At 35.3% G+C, this 17,088-nt stretch overlaps 1 protein-coding gene across 2 annotated transcripts in view; it reads left to right on the top strand.

The window, feature by feature from the left end:
• Positions 1 to 17,088, top strand: part of LOC128671784 (max dimerization protein 1-like) — a 296,995-nt gene that overhangs the window by 211,685 nt on the left and 68,222 nt on the right. The gene's annotated exons all lie outside the window — the stretch shown is intronic.

Below are 17,088 nucleotides of genomic sequence, written 5' to 3' on the forward strand. Positions count from 1 at the left end.
AGATATTTTCATTAAATCAACTTTTTGGGATAATAGGTTAAAACTACAATATCTTAAATTATGTGACAAAAACTTTTATCTAATTTTTTCTCAATCATCTAATTGGGCATCATGTCCTCATAGATTGTGTCAAATATGCGCTTTAATGAGGGAGCTTAAAGTGAAACTGAATGGTATGGCATAAAACAAGTAATATTTTTTTCAAATTTTCTAATCCCAAGTAAATTGGAGCAAAACTCATATGATTTTTTTATTATGATCACAGTAATGACTTGCTTTTAGAGAGCACGATGGTACTGGCATACCTGTACAGATAAAAGACATAAAAAATTAAATTTTAAAAATCTTTATTTCTATATTAAATTTTAAACACGCGTCTTAACTTTTTCATTATCAGAGTCTGATGGTAAGTGCTACCCAACTCGGTGTACGGAACCTTCTTTTTACCGGCACCAACTTTAAATTCAATCTAGTCAGTTAGGGAAACGCAAACAAACATGTTCCTACACTTTTTCAGTTTTCTGACTTTGCACACAGATATTGGACAAGTTTGTCCTAATGAGTAAGTGTAATTCAACATCTGTCCAGGATTTATGTTAGACTGCCCGTGGCTTCGCCCGCGTAATTTCCCACGGGAGCACTTAATTTTCCGGGATGAAAGGTACCCTATGTCCTTCTCCGTACTTCAAACTACATGTATGCAAAATTTCAAGAAGATAGAGCATGAAGAGGTAACAAACAAACTTACTCTCGCATTTATAATATCGTATTTTTTTTCTTTTTTAATTTGTGATCTGAGTCGGTCAGGCTGTATACACGTCTATATAATCTATATAATATCCGATTTGAATTCAGAATTCAGAATATCGATGCGTTTCACCGATGCTCGCATCTTGTCGTAACATATTTTATGACAAAAACGATTTATTTATTCCATCATCGGACGAGCTCCGTAATGAGAATTTCTGAAGGGTCGTGATTGATAGATAGATAAACATTTTATTGGCGAGATACGAGCGAGGCTCTCCTATCGTCAATAGAGATCGTCGCAGCCTAGAAGCTTCCGAAACATAATAAAAAGTGAGACATGTTTCACCGAGATGACATATCGCGCGTCCATCTTGAAAGATATAAAGGCGATATTTATGATAGGCTATAGAATCTTTTGGAAAGAATGTTAAAATAAGCCATTTGTTCGTATTTAAGCTAGGGTTTTTGGCTATTTGCTCGCATCTTGAACGTTTTCCCGGTTTGGCCTAAAACTGTTAAACATCATCTTCAAAAACGATTCATAATTTCTGTGAGATCATCTAAATTTTTCATCCTCAATTCATTATTCCCTGCACGGACAGCACTTTGTGCATAGAAAAACAGAACACAATACATCTAGAATTCCTTATGGCCGCGTGCCGTGACCACGTGTTGTCTATGCCAGTTTGGTAGAAGCCTGTGAGGTTCCAGCCCGAAGCACGCATGCGTCACACGGGCTGAGCCGAGCGTAAAACTAATATGGAAGTAGATGGCTTTGTCTATGGTTTTAATATTTTTTTTCAATGCATTTATCGGAGTTCCTTTTGAGTTTTCCCTTTATCTTTCTATCGACCATACACATGCCTTGTTCTGTTCTCTCTCCCTGTTATTATCTGTGGCTGTGACGCCCTGAATTTGTTCTTTTCACTCTCCCTGTTATTATCTGTGGCTGTGACGCCCTGAATTCGCGGAAAAGACAAATTTTCTAATTAAAAAATTTTCGACGGGCCTATTTATTGACTTTAATTTTATTCGGAACCGCTGTCAAGGTTTCTTATCCCGACAACATTCACGGATAGAGCGGCCTTATTCTAGGCAGGAACCACACTCATAGTCATTCTTTTCATGGTCATTATTCTATTTACAATCAGCATACAAACAGCTACTTTTTATAAACTTTATAATGAGATGAAAAATGTTTGAAACTTACACCCCTAAGTTTCAGAAGACAATTATTTGGAGATATTATTTGGAACTCTGTTGCACATAATTATGTTTACTCTTGCGAATACATGTACCATTTTGTATGTACTACTTTCCAAGACCAGTTTGGAATTTGTATCTCGTAGCTCCAACATCTCAATAGAAACTTTGCTTACGGTTGCTAAATTATAACTACGCTGCGTTTCTTGTTTACATTAGATTTTATTTTACATTTAACTACAAAAGTAAGATGTTTACAAATTTACAACATTTTTTTTTTTCATTTATTTTGGAACAAACAATCATAACATTATTCTTTGTAGGAGACCAAACACTGCCGCCTATTATTATTATAGTTTAAAACTATGCGTGTCAACAAACTAATCTCTATCTAAATGAGGATTTATTGGAATTTAGGTTAGTACATTGTATACAACATTTGGTAAAAACTAGAAACATACGATGATTTCAAAAATTCAAAACTCGATCGTGTAACGACCCCATGTTGCTATTAACCCCGTTAAAGATGTCTATTTTTCACGTTAGTTTTTATAAAGCTATTTAAATATTTCTACGTTTCGTTTCGGCTACCCTTCAGGACCGGAAATGAGGGTAGGCCGGGACGTTTAGCATACAGATTGGTCCGGGGCGGCCGCACGCGGACATGTGCTGTGCTCGGTGCCAAGTTTCGGCTCATATGGGAACTTGTGCTGAGTGTCATGCGACTTATTTTTTTTTTCTAGTTCCTTTTCACTTTTTAACCCCCGAAACAAAAAGAGGGGTGTTACAAGATTAACGTGTCTGTCTGTGGCACCGTAGCTTTCAAACGGTATTATCATAGATAATTTTATGCCGAGTGTTCTTAGCCATTCATGTTTCATGAAAATCTGTTCAGCCGTTCCAAAGTTGTAGCGAAATGAATATTGAAACTATGAGTTTTTTTTAATTTGTCTAACAAATAAACTCGTTTCATTGTAATTATGTTTTTAGAGAAGTAATAATCATCTTTTTGTAATCAATACACTCCCTCCAGTCTGACACTAGTTTAAGAGAAAATGTAAGTTTTGGCTGAAAAAAAAATGCATTTTATTTTCATCGATGTTACATGTTATTTCACTTCTATTATACAACATATACTCGTATTTATTTAATAATTTATGTACATAACATAACTGTGTAAATATTAAACTTACAAATAGGAATTTGAGGAACAGTAGCTCTGTAGCTACTGCTAATTCTTCTTCTTTGTTTATGTCCACTGCATGATATAAGCCTATAGTCCAGCAATTTCAGTCTTGCAATTGTCTTCTCCGAACATCGAACGAAGCTACTATTTTGTTCCAACCAATGCGTGTTCGTTTTTCATTTCCTTTAGAGAAACATAGACACGTCCCAACGCGATTTATCCAATCCCACACCCGGACATGTAAACCGTGTGTGTGTCTGTCCATTCCGACGACTACGTGTCATTTCATATGCATGCGGGATTCGTGGGAATTAATTGTGGACGCGTCGTGACGGCCACGAGACGGGCGCAGAGGAGACCACTGCGGAGAATAAGTTTTATAAAGTTGCGTGAATTGGCCTTTTTATACGACTTGATGACAAAAATTATATGTAGTCTGAGGAAGACTTTTTTAGCCAATGGATGCTGTATTCCACTGAGCAAGAGTCGAAAAGGAGATTGCGGACAATATCGATTAATTCGTACCAAAATGGCCAGAGTTCGCAATAGAAAGAAACGAGTGGAAAAGAGGGGGAAAAATGAAGACTTACGTCAGTTTATTTAAATAAGGCAAGGGTAGTGTCAGTATCAAGATTGAAATGTAATGACAGTGACAAAGAAACTTGTGTAATATGTGTAAAATTTTGTTCGTCTATTATACGATACATTTTCTGTCTTTTTTATCACATAGGCGAATGTCAAAATTATTCCATTAGGAGACTAGTTCATAAATTGACTTAGTTTCAAAATGTTATAAAAAGGGAGGCAGGAATGATCTTTTAAAATAGTAGGTAGTTTTTTTTTTTGTTTTAGTTCACAAGGTTTGAAAATACTCGTGTTCGTACTATACCTCAATAAGGTTTCGCGGATATAAGAGGGTGTACTCTTTGTTAACCTCCTCCGTGTGGGGCGACACGGCATGCCCGGGTATTTACGTTTTAATGGGCCGGACTTGGAATTGATGGGGTTTAATTAACAATTTGTACGGATCCTTTGTCTGCCCCTGAAAAGATGCAGCGATATTCAAATAGTAGGTGCTAGAGAATGGTAATGTAATATGCAAAAACAGGCTTCGAATATTACGTTATTAGATTAAGTAAAAGTTTGGGGACAAACAATCTATCTCAGCGATCAAATTAATAAAATATTGTTTTATTAATTTGATCGCTGTAATATTTAATGAAATGGGAATAGTACTTTTTTAAGCTAAATACATATCAATTTATTACATCGATACCGAGGTTATGTTCCCCGAACTCGAATAAATAAAAGAATTGTGGGTGATAAATAATAATAAAAAATTGTTATTTAAAATAAATTATTCTAAATAAATAAGTAAATGCAAGTTACCTCTTCACGCTCTATCTACTCGAACCAATCTTCTTGAAATTTTTCATACATATAGTTTGGAGTATGGAGAAGGACATATTTTATTATTAATTTATTTTCTGGGAGAAAATAAACGCGGGCGGTGCCGCAAACAAAAGCTAGTTATTTATATAACCAAAAATAAATCAATGCAAAAACTAAATTCAGTATCAACAATAGTTAGAAAATACACAATTATTTAAGCTTTTAAGTCTAGCACAGAACTCGTAATATGCAAAGTGTGTGATAGTTTTTTAGGTTGGCAACTAAATTGGTAAAGCGAGGCGCGAGTCGGCGGGTGTTTGCATACAAATTGCAGTCAGTCTTCACTGCACATGCATTGCGATGCATACGCTTGCATTTCCAAAGTGCTGCGGCCTGCGGCTAATTTCCTGAACCGAATTGAAAGAAAGAGGTATTTTCTACACTGTGGAGTCGGCACAGTGTGTAATATTAGTATGTATATGTTATATTGGGGCCGTAGTGAAAACAGATGCCTTACCGACGTCTAATCTAACAACACGATAAGAAAGTATCATATTTAGATTGCTTGCTCATATCAAATTCTTAATTTTCTTTTTGAATCGAAATAGTGGACAAATTAGATAAATTTAGGCCAGTATCCTTACATCCTTACAAATTATGAAACAATCTGTTCGCGATAAACCCAAAAACTACAATTAAGGATTTTCATACGGTTTTCACCAATAGATTGTGTGGTTCCGAAGGAAGGTTTACGTGTATAGTTTATTATGCTTTTACACGAGCGAAGCCAAAGCAGACCGCTAATAAACTATATTTCTAATGCAATTCCTTCACAATACTGTTGCACAGAATTTTATTTTATTTTCGATTTTGCTGTCATTTAAATAACAAATTGTGAAATTTTTTTGAAAACTGTTTTTTTTTTTTTTAATTTAACTGCTATACTCAGCGGGTTCACATTTCATTTAACATTTAAAAATAGAATAGCAAATAGGTTTTTCGCTACTAAATAAAAAAAAAAGTAATGTTTTCCTTTTTCCTAATAATATCAACATTGTCAAAAATATCACCAGCCAGTATTTCTCCAATAGTATTTTGTTGCTCTCCCGGGGCGACAGCCGTAATCCGGCATCGTCATTTGACGGCGCAGATAGCGGCGCATGCGGGCGCATTCAGAGTTCGCGTACTGAGATAATGCATCGGATGTACTTGCATATTAACTGATATAATCACTGCTATTATTTCCCTGATGCAGATAATGACACATTCCTAAAACTTCCTAAATCATCTGTTGCAAATTATATGATTTCTCTTCAAATTACATTGGGAATTAAAATGTGTTTCGCGTCTATTTTGTCTTACACAAAGTGTAAGAGGAACCTTATCAATATACCTCTGGTATATATCTGTCAGAGGACTCTAGATCTAACCTTGGAATATTCACAAAATATGTTTTTTTTTTACTAGATTTTCACCTGCGCGTCCCTTTTCAATTAGTACAATTGCCGACTGTGGATAAAGATTTATTAATTTCCAAAACTTCAACTTTACCCCAGATGTGAATCTAGAATATGTGAGTATTTATACACTAAACGAATTTATGTATGTCGTTTTGCTACGCTTGCCTTGTCTTGCTACGAATCTGTAGCTCCGTAGCTACTGCTACGAAGTTTAGTAAAGCTAATAACATAATCTGACCTTTGTGCACGTTTTACATAATTTTCTTTTTATTTTATGAATGCATTATTATTTTTTTAAATTGTACTCGTTTTGAATTTAATTATTTTGTAAATATTAATAGATTTTGATTATAAAATTCACACTCTAAATCAAGGCAGAATGTAGACTATTGTGCAAATTAATATGAAACTTATAATGGGGTATCATTTATTCTTGTGAATGCTTCACAAATTTTCAAGAAACTTTTTTGCATTTTATATATACTACTAATCAGACAAACATGTTGTCCACTTCATGGAAAGTGGTCACCGCAGCCTATGGATGCCCGCAACACCACGGGTGTGTTATATCTAATAAATATCCTAAGAATATCTAAAACTTGTTGGCAATTACCGAACAAAACAACATTGGCTTATTCAAAAACAGAACCCCCTTTTTTGTATTCGGTTCATGAGGCTTTCTATAATATATTCCCCTCACGCAACAAGTGCCAAAATGTTTTGTACAAAATTCAACCCTTAGAAGTCTATTTTATCTGTATCTGCATTCGCATCCAGAATATATAGGTTAAGTTGAAAACAGAAGCCTTAAAACTCCTTTCGCATTCATGTTGGGTTATTCCACACCGGCTCTGCACTTGCGGAGCTTTTCTTATGCAAATGAGGCGCCGAGCTTGACAGCTTTCAAAAATATGACACCTGTATGTTCCAGGGAGCTTTGTGAGGTACTATTGTGTAATACAAATAAGGTAGTTTATACTGAATCGTACATTTCGACGCTTTACGAAACTGTCGCGTATATGTTATTGTAAATCTTGTATATCTGGTGTCTATATTTTTTTGTTTGAATGCAGAACAGAACAAAACAGACTAATTAAAACACAGAGCTTTAATTCGTCTGTTTTTAAAAAATGATGTATATGAATAACCACAGTAACTACTCAGTTTACGCACGGCCCGATCTCGGACTGTGATTCTAATGTTGTGCAATTGTCTTTATTAATTACTGGCTTTGTTAATATATAGGCTTTGTGGGTTGTCCAAAAGCGCGAATGCACATCAGCTGTTCTTTGCCTGCGGCTTCACTCGTATAAATTAGGATTTTAAGAACAGTATTTTGTCCCGAAATAATAATCACCCTGTATTTGTCTGTTTTGACGACCTCGGTGGTGCAGTGGCCCGGGTTCGATCCCCGATCGGGTCATGATGGAAAATGATCTTTTTCTGATTGGCCCGGGTCTTGGATGTTTCTCTATATATGTATTGTTATATGTTATAAAATATATAGTATCCCATAACACAAGTATAGAACTTACTTTGGGGCTAGCTCAATCTGTGTGATTTGTCCTAATATATTTATTTATTTGTTCATAAGATTTTCACTATAATGATTCAAATAGACTATAGCACGATCATTTTGATGTTACGACTTTCAGTCGTCGTGGTCACAGCCACATGTGCGGTTTGAAGTTGTGTTTATGATAATGTTTCATCAGCAGGCCTACCATCAACTTTTACAGAACGATTCCAATGCAACTCAGTTCAATTTAAGAACCCAAAATGAATCGCATTCATACAAAAAATTAAGTCGATGGTACGAATTTGCGATGCAGTTTAGTTTAGGTTGTAAAGTGGATCGCGTTAAGAGATGATAAGCCCCACACATTTCGTACACATGTCGAAAATTTCATGCCAGTATTGAACAAAAACATAGAATTTGTTTAGTTATTTTTTTTTGTTTGATACTGGCATGAAAATAAACAAACGAAAAAGAAATAAACTAAAAAAAAAAAAACAATATCTTCCGCCGCCATTTCAAATTGAATAATTCCAAGCCCAGTTGCGAATTGATAAAACCCGAGTAGATAAAATAACCAGTGCCCAAAGCCGGATAAGCCTCGTGCGCTAACAAACGTCGGATTTTTAAATCAGCCGGCTTTTTGTCTCGCGAATAAAATTACATATTATCGTGCCGACGATTAAAATGCAACTCTAGTGAGCAATTCTTGAATGTGCATTTTTAATTTAAGCGTCATGTAAAATTCGATCCGTAGAATATAATATTATTAATGTCAATTTGTCCTTCTTCATTTCATATTAAAACTGTGTAATTTGATGTGTATAGTTTGAACATTGGAGAGTGACATAGGTTAATTTTTGCCAAGGGGTTTTTGAATTTATATATTACTATAAATATTTTCACAATAGGTTGGGATGATAATATGAAACTGATTGCCTAATTAACCGTTTCATCGTACATGATTTATGGAAAACAAAAATATAATTAAATTCTTTATTTTCAAAATAATTTTATCGGGTAGTAGGTCCATCATTTATTGAGCGTATATTGGCTGCACGGGTGTTTAAAAAGCTTTTTTTATTATACCATATACAGATAAGCGTTCGCGTTAAGCATAATCGCTGGGGAATGGGAAAAAAATCAAATAAACCCCAAACTATAGGATAGCGGGCGGATTCAATCTCACCCTAATTCAATGGCGCGAAAATAAAGGCATTTGCCTAAACGCGCGCCAAAACTTAGTTATCGGGGAGGAGGGGGGCAAGAAAGATTGCTAGACAGCGAGGAGGGGGAGGGAAAAGGAAAAGAGAATCAATTGTGCCTCACCTACTTATTATTTAATTTGTTTATTATGGTTTTTTGGTGTCCTTATAATATGATAGAATTAATTCTCCGTACAGTAGAAGAGAGGGGATTCAAATTCGACGCGGTGTTAATTGACGTTTTTGGAAATTGTGGCCAAATTGAAATTGTAGAGACATGCTTAGTGAAGCAGATTAAATTTTAAGCACCCAATTTCGCAAATACCTGAAATTTCCGCAAGGCTGGATATGATTTCTTTCGAAATATTTGATGTTGTATTGTATCACACACCGTGCCAGTGCTACATGCACTTATGCTGAAGAGACTAAAAATCTATCGTAAATAGTCGAATGTTATAATGTAAAAAAGCAAGCTGGTTAAGTGGTTTTGAATCTCTAATACCAATATCTAACTGCGTGTTAACACTATGTGTTAGTATGTTAACATATTACTATAATATATACTGCCAATTGGCAGTTAGGTTAGTATGTTGATTATCACACATAGTATTCTATTATTACCAATTACCAAATTGTTGGTAATAAAATTGTTTTTTTTTTAAATACTGGCAACTATGTCACAGGATGTAATTGTCAATAAAAAATAAATGGCAGTCTGTTTCGAAAACATCACGTGTTTTACTACATATCCTTGCATCATAAACGTTAAAAAAAACAAAATACATTACAAAAATGCATAGAAAAGTTTGTAATTAAAATGTACAAATATTTGCCATGCATTTTTCAGCTTGTAAAGCAAAATTGATTCGGACAAAGTGGGCTTGGGCGGAGCGGATATCGAAAGCTCATTTCCGGCGCGCGGGGCGCTTCCGGCCGCGTCCCCCGCGCGCGTCGCCCCGCCCCGCAACCGCCATAGACATATGAATAAATTAGAGTGGACACAGAGTAGTAGAATAAATATATTTTTGCTTTACAAAAATAACATTTTTGACACAAGCTTTTATTCTTATCATAGAGATATTATTATATTCAATACGGGACAAAAAAACATGTTCGTTTAGTAAACACATGAGGAAGTTCCTCTTCGGGATCTGTTTCCTGGATGTACCATCGGGTCATGCTTATCAAATCGCATTGTCATCCAGACTAAACGTGTGTACAAAATTTCAGCTCAATTAGTTGAAGATATCTGCTTCAAAATAAACTTACAAGATGCCACTTAAACATACGAGTACAAACTTACACACAAGTTAAATACAAGCTTGTAATATGGGCTACACCCAAGAATCGACCATGAATTGTACCACTAATAACTGTGAAAGGGTGGTTCGTAGAGCGTTTCGACCGCTGCGTCTGCGCGGTCATTACAATCCGTCAATTTTTTTTAGGAAGGAATCATTTCCAAAAATCAATCATTCATAAAATTAACATTACTACTATTATTATTATCTCCTTTTGGGATTCACGGCACATAGTCCGGTCCTTTGAGAGGCTTGCGTGGGGATATGGATCCAACACGTAGAGGCCCTTTGGAGAATTTTGATGTTGTGTAGGTCTCCCGCCAAGACCCACTCCCGGATATACCAATGAAATGATATGCCCATGAGCAGGTCTCGGCGGGAGTGTGAACTATTGCAGAATAATGGATAGAAGTACTGGTCTATAGAATGAAATTTGGATGGACTGAGAATGGGCTATTGCAAAGAGTGCGGTCACCTGCCATAATCATGATAACTGACTATTCAGTGGCAGGTGGTGACTCGCCGCTCACTAGATGGGCCCCTCAAATCAGTCGCCGTGATTGGCGACAAAGGGGCAACATTGACGTGGGCGGCTAAGGGTGTAGAGAGGTGAGTCTGCGGGGCGCGAAATCGTGGTGATCCAGTCAGACACCCCCGGCGTTATGACATTTTACACTTCCACCCTTCGAGCATATAGCTCTCGCGACTCCACTCTGGCCGGCCGATGAAGGCAAGCCACAGGTAGGGGTCCTGTTACCTCTCGGTTTCCACTCCGACCATGGGGAAGGAAGGCGGAGGTGAGGAACAGGGGCCTCCCCTGGGAGCACTCAGGTCCGTGGGGTCGCTACTCCCCAACAGCTCGCCACAAGCTGCCCTGCGGGCCTATTATTATTATTATTATTATTTGAATAATAGTAATGACAGCGCGGCCGCAGCGGTCGAAACGCTCTGCGAACCACCCGAAAGCATGTTCAATTAGTTGCAGAGCAGAAAATTGACTCGTACACAAAAATATAGCAAAAAAAAAAACGGATTTTGTTCGGGTTTTTTTAATGGATAGACAGATTCAAGGGCATAGTTTAGATGTATAATTTATAATGGTAAAATCATTTAATGGTTTAATGGTTTAATGATTTTACCTGAGCGAAATCAAGACGGGCCCCGTTAGTTTTTTATTCATTTCTATGCTTTTCTAAGTCTGTGCCCTGGTCCCGTCCACCAGTCTAGAAAATACAGTTGATTTACAGAGTAGATAGTTTGACTCGTTAATAACGGTTATAAAGATATGCAATTAACCGGAAAATGTTCTTTGTTTCTTTTCTTACCGCTTTATTAATAAAAATTTAGTCCTACGATGAGATTTGGACTAGTTTTTCTTTGTGTTGTCCCTCTCTCTCTTGACATTGAAAGAACGAGACAATACAAAGAATATTTCCGAGGCTAATCAGATGATAACGTATTTGAGTATTTCCAAAAAAAGATAGCTTCAGCTGGCTATTCTCCAAATAGTCAAATCTGAAACTTTTTTATAATGTCAAAAACAAAATTTTATATGAAGCTTGTATTATAGTAATGTATTGTGACGTCACTGATTTCGGAAATAATAATTAAACAAAATAGGTATGCATAAATAGGGTTTTGTAGGTTATACGACTAATATATACATGCATACACACAAATACATAATTAATATGAAAATTATTGATAGTATGATTAAAATTATTGATATTAATATTTCTTTTATCTATAGATTTATGATTGATTGAATCGCGTAGACCGTAGTCGTATGTTAAGCTCTACGAAAAAGTGTAGCACCGTAGCGTCTGCTTGGTCTAGTAAGCGCGTGTAATTTTGTCGTAAAATATTGTTCTTTTGTTAGTTATTTTTTAAAAATGAATTGCGGCGCGATGCCGAAATATTCACTAAAAAAGTGGGCGCAATATGTACAAAATATACAAAAAAAAAACAACATTTATTACAATTTATGTTAATTTTCACTTATGTTATAGATTCATAAGAATTTTATCACATTACAAACATTTGTGTTTTGAAGCATACAATAATTATATTCCGTCAAATAGAGTCATAATTTAAACAATTCCTATATTTCAAAATGTAGTATTGTACGGTCGACTGTTGATGCAATAAATAGCATGTTCCATACAATTTACGAGTTTTATCGCCGGCTCCTGATACATCCGCGGCTTTCGACAAACATTCGTCACTATTGTTTAAATGCCACCGTATCCGTTTTGGCCCATTAATATGTTAACCAGTTTGTATTAACGGGTTTTCAGTTTTTTGTCTCCTTTATATTTAATGTTAAATGTTTATTTTTGTCGTCCAATAGTTTTTTGTCTACCCTCTAATCATAATTAACGCGCGTTTTAATAATCGCTACGTTGCGTCTTGTAGCAGTGCTACGAGAATGTGTGGTGTGGTGATGTCTTGTATTGTTTGAAACTCTTTGATGGTACAAGATTCTGTATACTAAAATCATAATGAAGAATTGAAAGAAGATAATAAATTTTACAATAGCTTATTTATATTCAAAATCAATAATCAATATACGTTATGTCTTGTTTTTTTCTTGTATCCATGATTAATGCATGGGATAATAACGAAACAATATAAAGTTTTGTTGCTGTTCAATAATGTATGTAGTTTGTAACATGCGAGCAGTCAGGTTCCCAAATTGTCACGTAATAATTAATGAACAAAAATTGAAAAGTTTCCATTTACATTCGTTACCTCGTGTAGGTATCAGTTGTTGTTGTCAGTTATTTTTAACGGACTTCAAAGAAAGGAGCTTCACAATCATTATTCTCAAACTTTTGTTGTTTTTATGTTGTATGTTCCTATTTTATGAAGTAGGCTATTTTTTCTCTACTACATTAACCAACATACGACCTACACGATTTCGTGATAAGACGTATGTCACACTAGCTTTTGCACACGGCTTCGCGCGCGTTCCGTTCCGTTCACACAATCTTTCACCTCTCTCATCAAAATTCAATCCTCAAGTTACTATATAATTTGAGGTTTGATTTTTTAAGTAGCCTATATTTGAATGGGGTTCTTACCTACATGCATTCCAAATTTCATCAAAATCGGTCCAGCGGATTAGCCGTTAAAGTGGAATAGACAGACAGACTTTCGAATTTATAATATTAATATGGATTTTGAACAGATATTTATTATATAATAATTTCATAAAGCTACAAACTACTGTGGGCCACTTAACTATAAAAAATGTTATAAAAAAATATTAAAATTACAGATTTAAGTTTTTGCAGTTTAGAATGTTACTAATCGCGAATATTATCGTTATAATCTTAACAGACACGAACAAAATTGAAATACATTTCTTTCCATTTGAAGTCAAAAAATAAACAGCTAATGGGTGAATTTCACGAGCGTTTGAACGCGGCGTGTAGCGTTTCATTAGTGTCGCACATTTTTTTTTAATAAAGATTTTTTTTTAATCAAACATTTATAAAATTAACATTGTACTTACTGGTACTTTACTTATTTATAAAATAGGATAATTAAATTGATTGCTGTGTATGGCACAATTTAATAAACACTAATGACAGCCCGCGGCGGAGTTAAAAACGCTCGTGAAATTCACCCTTAAAATTCTCGCAACACTACAAAAATATATATATTAACTTTTGGGTTAATAAAGTACAAATAAAACAATATCTAACAAGTTGATGCCAAGTCAATCTGCGTCCGTACGTCCTCGAAGTTTGTCTGTTTTTGTTTTATTATCTCCAAAAGTCGAGGCAGGCGACGACGTATGTATTATTTTATTTGTTTTGACGGTAACATACGTCAGTGTATTTTGGATATAAACGCTTTGGTTATGTAACCAGTATTTTATTGTTGTTACAAGTAAAAAATATATTTATATTAAAATGATAAATTCAATATTTGTGCGCTTTGTTCAGTTTTCTACTGCTAAAAGGAATCAGGTCAACTTACGAAAAGATTGTGTTACATTTCACATTTTAGTGAATTCGAATTATATTCTTTACTAGTTGATACCCGCGACTTCGTTCGCATGGTCGAACAGTTTTTGGTAAGGAGTCAAAATTATTAAAGAAAATACAGACATACTTTTTCAAAATTCTTATTCTACTGCTGTTTCTACATCGCCCTAAATTATTTTTTTTGGAATTACATTTAATGATATTTTAACTTTTAATCACATGTATTTTATTAAAAATCCATTGTTAACAAACGTCTCCGAGACGTCGCCGAGTTGCCCTAGAAACCAGGATATGTTGGATGACAATTGGACACCAGTCAAACAGGGATCTGTCGTGGTCGAATATAAAAGAGCTACGAGCTCGTTATGACCAAGTGCACCAGGTTCGTCAATGAATCGTTCTTTTGTACATGCTTGGTGTTGTAGTAAAATTTTAGATTTTTATGTGTGGTCGCCATATCGCGCGTAAACCTCCCGAGAATGATTCGAATAGAAAAAATGTCAGTGCTATCAATCCCCAAGGTACTTTTTTTTTCTTTTTGTTCATCTATGCTGAAAGCATTCTCTCACAATCATTATATATATATATATATATATATATATATATATATATATATATATATATATATATATATATATATATACATGAAATAATATTGTATACTATAGGTAATTATAAAACATGTTCATAAGTTACCAGCGCGTTTATCTTCAGAAGAATAGCGTCCCGTGTGTTTCCATCCGATCACTCAATCACAGACACGGGTGGATAACCACGATAAACACATACGCTTATTACGTATATCTTTGATTTGTGACGTATTTTTCACGTTATTCCTATTACCGCGATCAATCCCGTGTAGACAATTGGCGTCTTACATCTTTGTTTGCAATAACTAATGTTATAATGATTATGTGTCAGATACCTTTCGGCGACTTAAATGTGAGGCCATTTTCCATATTGTCATGTCTAAATAAGAATATAAATGGACTATATTTGCTAAATTTACATTTGTCTACCTCCATGGCGTAATTGTCCCCGCGCCCGCCCGCTATCTCGCGGTCCTGGGTTCGATTCCCAGCGCGGACAAATATTTGTAGCTGAGATCACAAATATTTGTCTACAGTTCTGGGTGTGTTAAATTCTACAGTTCTGGATCTACAGTTCTGGGTGTGTTGTGACCGTCTCTGTGTTTGTGTCCCACGGACCCGCGATACAATCTTAGTGCTTAGTGTTGTCCATTTATTTTTTATTTTTTTACTATGTATTCTAAATTATTAATATTATTATTAATACTCATTCCAATTAGAAATATTTTGGACATTGATCTTCTCAGTCAGTTTAGGTGTTGTTAATATTTCACCGGTTTTCAGCCGGGTCAGTGCGGGTTTGCATTTCACTTCACACCATCGAATCGATTCGAAGTGTGACGCAGCGAACCAATCACATTGCAGTGTGGTTGTCGATGCGTCACGATGGCGCAATAAATTAATTTATTCAATGTGACGGTTCATTAATACTCATGTCGGTAGTTGATAACGCCCCGGTAGTAATAATGAGATGGCCCTATTTCAGAGCGGGCCCAATTCCGGTCAGATGACCTTTTTACGAGTATTCTAGACCTACTTAATTTACGAGGTCGTAAACTGAATTGCGATAACAAAGGTTTGTAGTGAGGGCTAGCCGATTCTGAATCGTTAAGCTAACTTTTAATCAATTCAATGACAATCCTTATCCTTTCATATTATTAAAAGACGTGCCCCTGTCGTGTCTGTCTGTATGCGATATACTCAAAAACGACTGCACGGATTTTCAAGCAGTTTTCATCAATAGATAGTATGATTTCAAAGGAACGTTTAGGTGATTAATTTGTTTTGGTTTTACCCGAGCGAAGCCGGGACGGGCCGCTAATAAGAAATAAAGTGAATAAAAGCTTAAATTGACTAAAAACGTTAACGCTGAATTGACTAAAGTGTTACTATTACACGATAAAAATTTCTGGATTCCTATTGTAACTTTTCTATGTCCCCATTCTTTATTTACACAAAGGAATCCAATCAACTAATGAAACTAAACTTTGTTTTATATTTTCATATTACAAAAACATGTTTTTTGGTTTTAACTTCATGGCTATCTAATAGTTCCGGAGGGCTATGGACTAGAAGAGAAGAATTATAGAAAAAGAAGTTATAAAATAAATAAATATATTAGGACAAATCACACAGATTGAGCTAGCCCCAAAGTAAGTTCTACACTTGTGTTATGGGATACTAACTCAACGATACTATATTTTATAACAAATACATATATAGATAAACATCCAAGACCCGGGCCAATCAGAAAAAGATCATTTTCCATCATGACCCGACCGGGGATCGAACCCGGGACCTCTCGGTTCAGGGGCGAGCACTTTACCACTGCGCCACCGAGGTCGTCGATTATGAAGTTGCATAGCTCGATAATGTATTAATAATCTATCTATGAATGGCCCAGACAGAAATCATATATTGGACTAGCTTTTGCCCACAACTTCGTATGTGAAAAATAATCCGTTTCGCGTGGGAATTTTAGGAAATCCCTTCTTAGTGTCCTAGAAACCTATACACCAAATTTCAGCTTTCTATGCCCAGTAGTTTCGGCTGTGCGTTGTCCGTCTGTCAGTCAGTCGCTCATTCACTCAGTAACGCAAGTGTTTTATATATATAAGATAAACCTGATAGAGATTAACCTGATAGAGGTTTCAGATTATCTTGCAGACTGAAATCTTCTGACATATCTAGTTTCCGGAGTCTGGATAATATCCGGTATCTTCTTTTTCTAAACAATAATAAGATAAAATAAGTATACCATTTTTCTATCTCAGAAACTTTGTCTCAAATAGTGAGGGAAAGTGAAAACAATGAGATAGGATTTCATATCATAATTAATTAAGATATTCATTAGTAAGACTATATAGTCTCATGAGTCGAAACATGGGATGAGGGAATCGAAATAGATTAGGCTACTTACTAAGGTACGTCAGAAATTGTTACCTATTTTAATAGGGTTGGCATAGAAGATTTAAATAAAATAAATGAAAC

Source organism: Plodia interpunctella, chromosome 8 (assembly GCF_027563975.2).
Source record: "Plodia interpunctella isolate USDA-ARS_2022_Savannah chromosome 8, ilPloInte3.2, whole genome shotgun sequence".
Taxonomy (NCBI): Eukaryota; Metazoa; Arthropoda; class Insecta; order Lepidoptera; family Pyralidae; genus Plodia; species Plodia interpunctella.